Source organism: Etheostoma cragini, chromosome 9 (genome assembly GCF_013103735.1).
Source record: "Etheostoma cragini isolate CJK2018 chromosome 9, CSU_Ecrag_1.0, whole genome shotgun sequence".
NCBI lineage: Eukaryota > Metazoa > Chordata > Actinopteri > Perciformes > Percidae > Etheostoma > Etheostoma cragini.
The window spans coordinates 19,586,272-19,599,057 of record NC_048415.1 but is presented as its reverse complement, the minus strand read 5'-3'; positions in this window follow the sequence as shown (position 1 = coordinate 19,599,057).

Here is a 12,786-nt window from a genome sequence, read left to right as displayed (position 1 = left end):
GAATAAAATAAGATTAATAGTAGACAAATACATGGATGAAAATGACGTTAAAGGCATTGCACAATGCACAGTGCACGCTTTTGGTGCAGCTCACTGCTGTTTACACTCAAGCCTCTTCTCTGCACTCTTTGATTGACATCTCTCTGATTCTCCTGGTGGGTTTCTTGCACCTGTTAGGGTGGGATAAATTACACCTTGTCTGTCCTTATAGATCTTTTTCACAGCTATTTATTTTGACCTGTCACAGCAGAAAAATTACAGGTGGAACTACCATTAATATTGGCTCCTGTGGGATCGTTCACATAAATCACACAATCTGCAGCGTAGCCCCACCCAACCTTAACCTTACCGGAGGTCTAATCAGACACCTTGCATGGGTGTTAATGTTGTTAAAATTGATTAATAAATTTAATTAATTAAATGTCTTTTTTTTTTTGCGGGACACCAATCCTAGATCTCCTAAGTCCAACGTGTCGTAGATTCTTAGATGTTAGGTTTACTGGGCAAAATACTTAACTTGAACAAATCAAAATGAGTTTAGAAAACTTTAGTAAACACTGATTTGTGCTGGTGCGGGTGGTTAAGGTAACCTACAGACTTCACTCTTTCCATCAATCAACAGCCCAGGCCTTTATCATAGGCAAACAGAAGGGACGAGTTACAAACCACTTTAAAGACATTCATACAAAAGATGCATAAAGCATCCAGCAGGTGAATAGTATCATTCAGTGATACATACTATCATCTGTTACACCTCTGTCTCTACCGGTTCCACTATTCGTATCCCAATATCAGCCCCATATGGTCTCCTTAATAGTCACACTGCGTTGTGCTGTACAGGTGCATATCATCACATGCCCCTATGGAAAATAAAAGTATATTACACCAAAATTAAATGTAATAGCACTTATCACAATTAATCAAACTTAGTTTATAAGATAACACCTGGGATCTAGCTCTTCTGTTTAAGTGTCTAAAATGCGTCCCGCTTAGAAAGCAATTACTCCAGATGGTAGTCTTATTTATGGCGGTTTACCTTTTCAAAGCCTCGAAAACCCAGACTACAGACGGAGTGTTTTTGTTTCAGAAAGTGTTGTGTTGCAGTACTTCTGATGGCACTTATTCTGAAATATGAATTTCCAGTTGTCTTGTTATTCCAACATACACATAAAGCACTAGTGCCAAGAGTAATATTATGTAGAATGATTAATACTATAAATAATAGGCACTTATAACCTTAACCTTATTGCAAATCATTTATTGAGTCATAGCCCATTACTGTTTTACTGAAGAATGTCCTCACTAAGATCTGAATGTTTTGGCACATGATTCATTGCTTGACTGTGTAAATTGCAGCCTAACATAGAGGCAATGCAACGCTGGGAGATTATCCCCAGAGGAATTAAGTTTTACTTTCCATCAGACTTCAACATTTGAACACATAAACAGACGTCATATCCATACAGCATTAGCCCATTGGAAATAGCTTCTGAAATTACCCCATCTCCCCAAATGATCTCCCTTAATGCCTTTTGCATTCTGAGTATTTCAGCTAGAGCATGCTGCAGCTAATACTGATTATGCATTGAAAGCAGTGGGTTTGTAGAGATGGGTAATTGACCAAATTGTGAGAGGTTTTCCCCAGAGTATGGGGCATATTAAACAGGCAGTGGTAACCATCTAATGGGCAATGTGGCTAATGAATGGGAGAGACTGCCTCGTCATCTGTAGGTGCCTCTAAAGAAAAACTTGGCTTGAGTTTTACCACAGTCTAGCCTCCATCCATCAGCTCTCGTCTTTGGTGGCGAGCTCTCACACTGTTTTGCGCACCGCGCTCTTTCAACGAGATGGTCGTAAGAGAATAGTAGGAGGTTAATGAACGAGTTCAAACCATTTGTCTGAGATTGATGTTCTCGGTTTGTGTGTATGTGTGTGTGGGTTTGAAAAAGATGAAGGAAAGGAAACCGCCTCAGCAGAAACCCAAAGTCACAAGGAAGGACAGAGTGAAGGGCAGGCAGGAAAAGCAACACAGAGAATAAGATTAGTGGAAGAAAGATAGGTGGGGGAAAGGGGGTTTGAGGGAATAAAATGAAGGCAGAAAGATAAAAGGGGGGAAGGCAGAAAAACGGCTAGGTTGGAGAGTGCAGGGGAATGCAGGAAGCTTAAAAGATATCAGGCCCTGCACCAGCATGCAGAAGCTGACTGGCCAGAGAGCTATTGTGGTCCTGCAGGGGACAGAAGGAATTGAGTGGCTCCTGAACCTTATCTCACCTCGGTCATAAACCCCGTCCCACAACACCTACAGTACAATTCACTTCATGGCTCGAGTGCACTTTCATCTTTTGAGGATTTCTGAGTGACTTCCCTGAGGAAGCTGCAGTTAAGAGGAAAACTTCTGACCTCAAAAAGTGTTTCTATGTTGTTCTGCGTGGCTACGGTAACACTGCCTCCTTAGCGGCTATATTTCACATCTTTGTTATTTAATCTTTCACAAGCTCATTAGGGACAGTTGTTAGTCTGGACTGGTCCGCAGAAGAGTTCTGAAAATGTCGAGAGCAAAATAAAGTTTCACCTCCCTGCTTCCAAGGTCCGGAAATCTAGTAGTGAAGAGACAGTCAGATCCTTAAAGTGAAGTTGTAATACCTACGGTGGCCCTGAAGTGCAATTCACAACAGCAAATAGAAAAACACAACAGCAAACCATAAAACGCAACAGCAAAGACAAAAACATTTCAACAAATCATAAAACCTAACGGCACATAGAAAAACCAAACGGCAAATAATAAAACACAACGGCAAATAGGAAAACACTTCAACAAATCATCAAGTACAACGGCATTAACTTCTATCTAGGGCCTATCTAGCAGTGGACGGACCCTCCTGATTGGACGGACTGTCTTTTACCAGGAAATGCTGCAATCCAGTCCAATCAGAAGGGTTCGTCCTCTGCTAGATAAGCCCTACCTTTTTCCGTTAGTTAATGCTGTTGTCTTTGATGATCTGTTGAAGTGTTTTCATACTTGCTGTCGTGACTTCTTATTTGCTGTTGTGTTTTTCTATCTGCCATTTTGTTATGTTTTTTGCCATTATACGTTATGGTTTGTTGTGTTGTGTTTTTGCTGTGTTTCATTATTTGCTGTTGTGTTTTCCAATTTGCCATTTTCTTTTTCTATATGTCATTGTGTTCTATGATTTGTTGAAATGTTTTCCTTTTTGCCTTTGTGTTTTATAATTTGCTGTTGTGTTTTTCTATTTGCTGTTGTGTTTTCCCATTTGCTGTTGTGCTTTATGATTTTCTGTTGTGTTTTTCTGTTTGCTGTTGTGTTTTATGATTTACTGTTGTGTTTTTCTATTTGCTGTTGTGAATTGCACTTCAGTACCACTGTAAATATCACAGTCAGTGCAAATTTACAAGTAATATTCCTGCATTCAAAATGTTACTCAAGTAAAATCACACAACTGTAATCTGTAACATGTAGTTTATCTATCAATGATCAATGTCAGTCCATTCCAAGTTGCTACGCATTTTAATAATATGTCTTTAATTTGCCATGAGTTTGTCTGTTTGGAGGATTATAAAAATTTTAATTGAGTTTTCAACGTTGTATTTGACTAACGTCACGTACGGAAGTTATGGAACCATTGCACTTATTTTATCGCAAACCACAATATTTTCCTAAACCTAACCAAGTAATTTTGTAGCCTGAACCTAAGCATACCCTGCATGTTGAAAAATGACACCAAAGGGTACCGAGAGCGTTAAAAACGCGCCGCCAAGAGTCCTGATCAAGAGGAGATCTTAGTAAAACTGTCTGGATCTTTATAATCCGTCTAGATTTAGATCTAGTCTTTAAAAAAAGAATATTAAAAAGGTGCATTTGACAGTACTGTCAAATTCCACCTTGCCATATGACCATAGCTAACAACTCTGAGACAAATTGAGTCTCTTTACAAAAAAGACACTAATAACACTTTCCTGTCAGAGCAACCCACTACTGGAATAGTCTTCCTGTTGAATTAAGAGAGAGCAGGACCTACCTAACCTTTAGACATTTACTTAAGAGATGGCTGAGTACTCATACTACCTCATCTCTGCCTACATACTCTCATTGAATTTACATATGTCTGCTACTTTTCTAATGTATTGTATTGTATTGTTTTGAGCTGTACTGTAGTGCTTGCTGAACCATTGTATTGTCAACAATAAGCCACTAATATATACATACTTTCCCAGGGACTATATGAAAATGAGCTGATCAGCTAACACTGGCACATTTACATTGAGGTCCAAAACTGAAAAATCCCTGGTAAATAAATAAATAATAGCGGTTAGATAAATGTAGTGATATAAAAATTACAATGTCACTCTAAAATGGGTGGGTGGAATTATAATGTTGCGTGAAAAGGAAATACTCAAAGTACAAGTAAATGTACTTATTGACTTGTCACCACTGGTGAGGGATGTGCTAGATACAGCTTTTTACAGCTAGGTTTCCACATAGTCATGTTAGAAAACACTACACACACAGCTGGTAGAGCAGAATGTGAGATTGATGTGTATGAAAGACCTTTCTCAGGCTGAACACACACACACACACACACACACACGCACACACACACACACACACACACACAGACGACTGTAAAAGAAGCTGTCAGTGAGCCGAGGCGGCGCCATCTGCAGCCGTCATTAGGACGGGCGTGAATGCAGATCCATTGGTGAAGATATTCTACAACCTGGCTGCAATAAAGATGGGGAAGATAAATGGGGTTAAGATGCACATTAATCTTTTTTTGATTTGGATAAGCTGCTTGGTGGGCATGTATGGAGACAGAGAAAAACAAGTGTGCTTTCGCCTGCAGCCTCTTTTGTTTATGTGGGAGATAAAGGACAGGAAAAGAAACAGGCGGGGCGGCTTCAGAGTTAAGTAAGAGACTGTCAGGCGTAAGATGATGCTAAACCCCTAGTTGTTTTTCATAATCTTCTTGAACTCTGGCAGCGTCATTAGAAGATAATGCAGGATAATACAAGAGATCCCCATTGATTGGCCATGCTTGCAAGATGAGCCTGATATCGACCCCAGAACAACGTTATGATGAGCAGTCTTTCCACGTCTCTAATTTATCGGTTTATCTCAAAGTTACAAGAATCAGGACAAATCTGCACTATGCCTTTAAGCCGTTTCATTGGTTATTATTAGAAAGTTTTGCAAGAAAGATCCATGGGTATGCTTACGTAAGCTTCATGGCAACTCTACTCAGAGGGCACAAGTGCATGCTGGTCCTTGGGCCAAACAGTGCAGGGCTTAGAACACAATGTCAGTGATTGTTTGGAGCGTTGCTCCAAGCTGCTGCAACACATTTTGAACTTCTGCACAGCAACAGAGGAGAGCTGAGGGTCATTTGCAGCTGTAAATCTAAGAGAAGCTCCCCGGTAAGCAGCCTTAATGAGCACTGTCCTTGGAAGTCACCGAGCTGAGCGAAAAACATCACTCAGCCAGAACAGAGGAAATAATGTAAAAGAGATGCTATATTCAGTCTGATTGATTGTCGACAGAAAACAGAACCCGACAGTTTGGCTTCTTCCGATGTTTCGGAATAATAATGATGAAATGAGCAAGTCACATATCAAAGAAGATGAGAGGAACGAGAGAGAGAGAAAGAGAAAGAAGGAGAGAGAGTAGAGTAGGGAATAGGACAGAGAGAGAAAGAGAGAGAAAAAGAGGAGGGTGTATTTTTTAACCGGAGACGGTGCTGTGAGGCAATGAAACCATCCATTGATAAGAGGACGCTCATATTCAGTTCATCAGAGGAAGTTCAAGTGAAGGTCTCTGAGGTTAGACAGTACAACAGTAGGCGTATTCACAAACTGTTTGCTGCCAAAAACAGAATCTCTTTTTCTTTTACTCTCCCTCTACCCTCTTCCCTCCTTTCTCTTACCTTTGATCCCTCTCACTCATTCTGTCTCCTTCTCTGCCTCCTACTCTTTTTCTACTTGTGCCCTTGGCGACCTACTCTGTTGCTTAAACTCTCTGCAGCAGGTTTTAAATGTAAAAAAAACCCAATGTGAGCAAAATGTTATTTGTGTTATTGAAATCTTGGCTGTGGAGAACTGTTTTACCTAATCCAAAGAGATTAGGAAATGCATCTGTTTAGCACACGCAGGTCAGAAAGGCGCACATTGTTCTCCGACTACAGAATCAGCGGCTCGGAGCCAGACTGAACCTCTCATGTTCGGAGGGACGCGATGATAGCAAGAGAGGACACGTTTGAAGGAGGGAAAACTGAATTTGCAGGTGAAGAGTAACAATCTCAAAACAATCGTTCTACACAAATAGATGTGAGGGACTGAGGACTAATGCTATTGGCTAGTTCGCTGTGTTTCTTTTCCAGCACCTTATCATTTCAAATTTTAAAGTGCACCAACTAATTTGTTATCTTTCTTGTGTTTAATCTGTACAAAAACCAGCGTCAACTTGACAATTCACTGTTTTATGGGAGGTTACATGGTCCTGGCTATTTCTTGACTGTAGTCCCCCGCTTGTTGCTTGGCAAATTGTTGCAAATTGTTGTTTTCCCGTTCAGTTGTTGTTGTGTGGATCACACAAACAAGATATAAAGTAATTTTAATGAGCTTTCGAGGGGCCGCTACATTTTGTTACCTTTGCACAGAACAAAACTTGCTGCTTTTTCTTTTTACTGTATATTTTAGTTACTGTCTCACGCGTCCTCTGCTAAAGAACTGTGTAGCAGTGATCATCATAGAAAATCATAATAATAAAACCATTATAAAATATCCAACTTTTGTGCCCGCTGTAACAGTCACACATGCTGCCCCCCCACCATTGTCTCATTTCTCATCCAAAAACCCGCCATATGCCATCAGTATCTTCAAAGGAAGGTTTAATCCCGTACAAACTTCTACACATACTGGCTTTAAATAAACTAAATGAACACAAATAATCACTCCAGCAAAGACAGTTAACGGATCCAAACAAGGGTTTCCTTTAATGGTCATTTGTCTTGTAAAGGAATATAATACAATGACATGACTGAAATTCATAAGAACACACATCAATAAATATGGACAAATACTTGTGGACCACATTCACACAGCTGTAGACCGGCTCAGTTGCAGTTCTATGTATCTAGACTCACAGCCAACATGAACACAGGTAGCTGCAAACAGAAGTGTTGTGCAGGGAACCGAGCCAAAGAAGTGATATTTCCCTGTAGGGTAAAGTACCACCTCGCTACTTCAGAGTGTGTGTCGACCGGAGTGTCTCTGTTTGTCTGATGCAGCAGTTTACAACAGCAATGTGTGCCAGCGGAAGGGAAAAACACAAAGAGGGAGATGGGATTCAGATCCACTGAGGCTGTATGAATATGGTCCAGAAAGGCTAAGCAAAACACACCCAGAGTCTAAATGGATTTTTTTTTTAAAAAGAGAAGAAAAAAATCTCAGACTATTTACATCACAGAGGAGAAAGAGTATTTTTCTGCTCCTCGCTTGTCTCTTTAATTTCCCGTTCTCTCACGGTAACATCTTTCCATTCATCCTTCCCAACTGAATGCAGACGGTTTCTCGGCGATGATAAATTGTTGGAACTCAATATCAGACAGAGACGCAATGCCACAAAACCAACACTAGGGGCGAACTTGTGCATCGGATGCAGAACAGCTGGAAAACGAGTTTTGAAAGATCTCATGAGAAGAAGATAATGATACAAATTATGCAGAAGCAGCAGTGAGCCATGACAGTCCATTTACCGTGTCATTTAGAAAACATCCAGCGGTCAGTCAGCGCTATTGTGCCGTCAATGCCATCGACGGACTTAATTGGAAACCAAGACAGACAGCCTAATCGTGGAATCAATAGTCTGTCTGTGTGCGACTGAGGACAACAGCCTCTACCGCTCTTATCAGGTTGTCATTGCTGATGACCACTGCATTTTAATACATCACGTCACAAACAGTTGTAAGGCCTACTGTACAATTTTCTTTCACACGCAGTCACACATGCACCCACCCACACTCAAATGTCACGTATTTCTCTTGACAATAAAACTGTTTTTTTGTTCTTTTCAAATAAAAAAACTGCTCTGCAATGAACACCAAATGCATTTCTTAGCATGTTCAGCTTACTACTACTTGTAGCGTTTCCTCCAAGGACAGGGGCATTTCATTCCACAATATTTTGTGATGTTACAAGTTACATAAAAGTATTGTAAAGTTTTTAAGAATCCGACAAGCACATCCACTCTAGCATTTCCGTGTGGGAGAGCCAGTCCTGGATGCTATATCAGAGTGATGGCTAACGTTAGCCTGCTCCACTGGATTTAGGGAAGTTAACACTCCAGCAACCCTAGCTTAACGTTAACAATAAACAACAGTCCTAAAGCCATTTCTTTTGTAACATTAAAAGTCAAACATACTGTTTTAAGATGCAAATCCAAGAAGGCTAGGTCACCTAAATGTCATGTTTGAATTCCATTTGACATTTTTCTTCAAGGTACAAAAGGCTAGTATCATCAGCTGGTGTGGATGCTAACTTTTTGACTGGGACAGGTTTAAAATGTATCTTTAGCTTTTGTCTTTTCTTGCATGACATCATGTATGTAGCTGTCAACAGCATATTTAAGACACCTTGTTCCCATGGAAAACATAGCAACAGTTACTAAGGTGGCTTTGTCAATTGCTGCTCTTGTTTTTATTATTATTATTATCAAATGCCTACCTTTTGATGCCTTTGAAGGTACTTGCTTTTAACTCTGAGGTCAAATTAGCTTTTTGTTGTTGTTTCATTACATTTAATTTCATACTTGGATATAAGGTCAGACTTCTACAACCCCCTTTCAATCATTTTTTCCTCTCACCTTCATTTTGTTGTTGTCTATGTTTTTAATGTGAAAGGAAAATATGATGTTGGTGTGTTTATGAATGCTGCTGCAACCAATTGCTGTTGCCTTTGAGACATGAAAGCACCCAAATTCCTCGGACTTGTTTGTATCACTTCTGTCACACTGACTAAACCAGACACACAACATACACAACTAAGATGTTGTGTTTTGAGACAGAGTGCAACAATAATGCACTCCTCTCAATCCCACTCATATCTCAACATGACTTCGTGTAAACATACACTCCGACTTTCTTAAGCCAAGTGGCGTGTAACCTTTACGCATTTTGAGCTATCTGTGTGTATGTCTACACTGTATACAGCGGACCTAAACATACAAGCCACTTGGTGTATTATCACCACTTGCCGTGTTATCACAAGAAGACAGCAACAGTTAAGTTTAGGAAACGTGACACGCGGTTGGGTTTAGGAAACAAAGAACCTGTTAGGTGTAGGAAAAGAAGAAAGAGGAAATGTGACACGATTCCAGGTCTCCTAGGTGAAATTCCTGTGTTTTACCCATTCACCACCTCGACAAACGCAGATTTTCGGCCTTTCATATTACTCTCTATGGCGTCAATTCACATGCTACCTCAAGGTAATGTAAGTCAATGCTAAAAAACAAGTATGTTTCTTAATAACCCTTCCAATAATGGCATACAAATTGGTGTGTCATACCTATGCCCTTTTATGAAATCAGTCTGTACATCTCCTCTCTACCTAACTCTGCAGAGGACCTCTGCTGGGAGTAGGGACTGGGTCACATCTAGGATGGGTAACTGTGTCTGAGGAGAGGTCTGCTGGCTTTGAAGACGTTCAATTGTAGGCCTGCTGCTCCCCCTCTAAGGCTGCTGAGACAAGATACAGCTGGCAGTGACCTCTGTGGAGTCACTCTTCACAATTAAGACACAATTGAAAGGTTTGGGTCCCTGTCTATCTGCCCACCCTCGGGGCTTCCACTAGAAAGACCAACGAGGGACGGAGAAACGGCTGTGAGCCGAGGAGATGAAAAGAGGGAGTCAAGAGCGAAGAGAGACGAGACACTTCTGAAAACGAGGGTCAATGTCTTTGAAACTTGAAGAATTAAGCGTGTGAAACTGTTTGTTTTTGCATGAGTTTCATACTAAAAGCGTTATGTGAGAGTGTCAGAGAGAAGCTGTCAGAATGTCTGGCACCTTCAAAAACAGTGAGAGTGAGCAAAAACTTCCCAGAGGATGGACCAAAGCCAAATGCTGTCCCCTTCTAGAGACAAAACATGCACACACGCACGCACGCACGCACTCACGCGCACACACGCACACACACACACACACACACATACATACACACACACACACACACTTAGTCACTCACAACTTTCGGGCTCTATCTTTGTGGGGACCCATCATTGACATAATGCATTATACTAGCCCCTTACCCTAACCTTAACCATCACAACTAAATGCCTAACCGTAACCCCCACCCTAACCACAACCATAACCTAATTCTAACCCTAATCCTAAAACTAAGTCTTTTGGCCCCACAAAGCTGTTGTTGGGACCCCATAAGTCTACTGGACCTTTGGGCCCCACGAATATAGTTAACAGGACCACACACACACACACACACACACACACACACACACACACACACACACACACACAGACACACACACACACACCAAGAAAAGAAAAGCAGATTAAACATGACTTCAACAGATTATTTTTTTCTCACCTAATCATAGATCAGTTGGAATGTAATTTCATTTACTTGTCACCATTAATTCAATTTTGTCAAATTATGTCTCCTCCTCTCCGGCCCAAATTTAGTTCCTCACTCCATAACTTTTTAGAAAGTTTTCAACTCCTGTCACACAGCTGAACATTTACACAGCTTATAATTATACTGTCTCTGGGCATCAACTCTGATCTGAATTACTGTGAGAGGGGCTTCTGTCTACCCTTTCATTCAACCACCCGAGCTCGATCCATTTTCCCATTGCAGCCTGACATCTAAGAAGCGACGGGGGTGTGATGGCTGTGACGGTTGTGACAGTTCTCTGGGTCCCCTGTCCGTCACCCTAAACCTTTCACTGGCTGTCCGTCAACCTAACCCTTCCCTTGTCATCGCGGCTCCGCTGTTCTGCAGATAATGCAACTTGTTAATTAGGCATGCAGCAGATTAATTAAACTGATACAGAGGTGTGGCTTCACTTTTCTTCTCCGTGCAGAGAGGAGAGTTGCCATTGCCAAGGTGAGAAGAGACAAAAAGGCAGCGACTTAATGTGCACAGGATTGATTTTCTTACCTCATGGGACTTTATATACCCTGATCATTCTTTAGTCTTCTTTTTTACAATATCGGTGAAAGGCTGCTAAAAAAACAGCCTGAAAAAAAGATCTAGTTGAAGTGAATTTAGGTGCTTCACTTAAATTGTTAGAAAAACAGCAAAAGCAAAAAAGAATGTCGAGTGAGGAAGATAAATGAAAAGCACTAAAGTGAGAGGTGGTGAAGGGAAAAAGCAAGAACAAGAGGGGGAAACATAAAGAATAAAAAGTGCTGGAGTCAGTGGACATAATCCCAGAAGCTCCAACCTCAAGTGCTGGCTTTAAAAAACACCGGTAGTAAAATGGGAGGAAAAGAGAGCAAAGCGCTCTATCTATCCGTCTCAATCCCTTCTTTAAAGCAGGACAAGTGGTAGGAGTGAACACAGGTGTGAGCAGCTGTGAGACTGGGTCTGGCCCAGAAATGGGAAGCTTTAATCTCTGCTGACCCTCTCTATCATCATCCTCTGGGACCTCAGCCACTGTCAACATACTCAATCACACACACACACACACACACACACACGCACAAACACGCGCACGCACACACACAGATAAGAGACTTCTGCCTTATATTCATCCTGATTCCCTGTGTACACACCTTTCACTGACCCATCAGTCATCAATATTAATCTGCTAGTTTTCGTGCCTGTTCCACCACTCACCCAAGCCTCTTTCCTCCTATTTTGGTTTTATGGCCCCTAACTTTAATCTTTTCATTAACTTCCATCGCTGCCTTCAGCAGATGTCTGTGCCCTGTGTCAAGACACCAAGTAATTGCGAATGTTGCTTCATATCGGCTGGATGTGTAAAAAGGCCTCTGTTTGTTAACATAACAGCTGCCTTGAAGTGGGGCCAAAGAAATCAACTATTGCAGGTTAAAGTCTTAAAATTATTTTTATTTTAAATAAAGAATCTACCATTGGGGTAATACACAAATCTTATTCTAAGAACATTATGTTCTCATCTATGAGTGACAAGGTCAAACAACCAATTTGGCAATGGCAAATGTATTACTTCTATTTTTTCTATTGGGATGCTAATGCTAGATCCTTATTGAACAAAACACCAATGCTGTTGTTTTCTTCAAGAATTATACTTTTACTCTTAATTCTAATACAGGGATCTGTTCTATTTCAATAAAATGACAATATACAGTCTTGCTAGAAAAAATCCTAACACAATGGAAAAGCATGAAAACAAGTATTAAGTTGATTGCAGAATCAGTTTTGTTTTAGGGAAAGGTTTTAAAAGGCTGAAAGTAAAATTTGGAGATTTCTTTTGAATGACATGTTCTTTGTGTATTTGTCATGTGTTGTGCTTGCTGGGACATATGAGGTTGCTACTAGATAGATATAACGTGCTCCGTCCCTCTCTGCTTCTGTCGACAGGAACTTCGCCCTCATTGATGCCTGGCAGACATTCTTACAGCCACACACACTGGAAGAAGAGGCAAAGCAAACGTGGGATTGCTGAACTGAGCTGAGACAAACTGACGTCACAGGCTCGGATTAACCCTTGAAAATGACAGGGATGGATGTCTGACACAACACGAGCTGTTTGAGATTGTTTTGACACACCTGAAA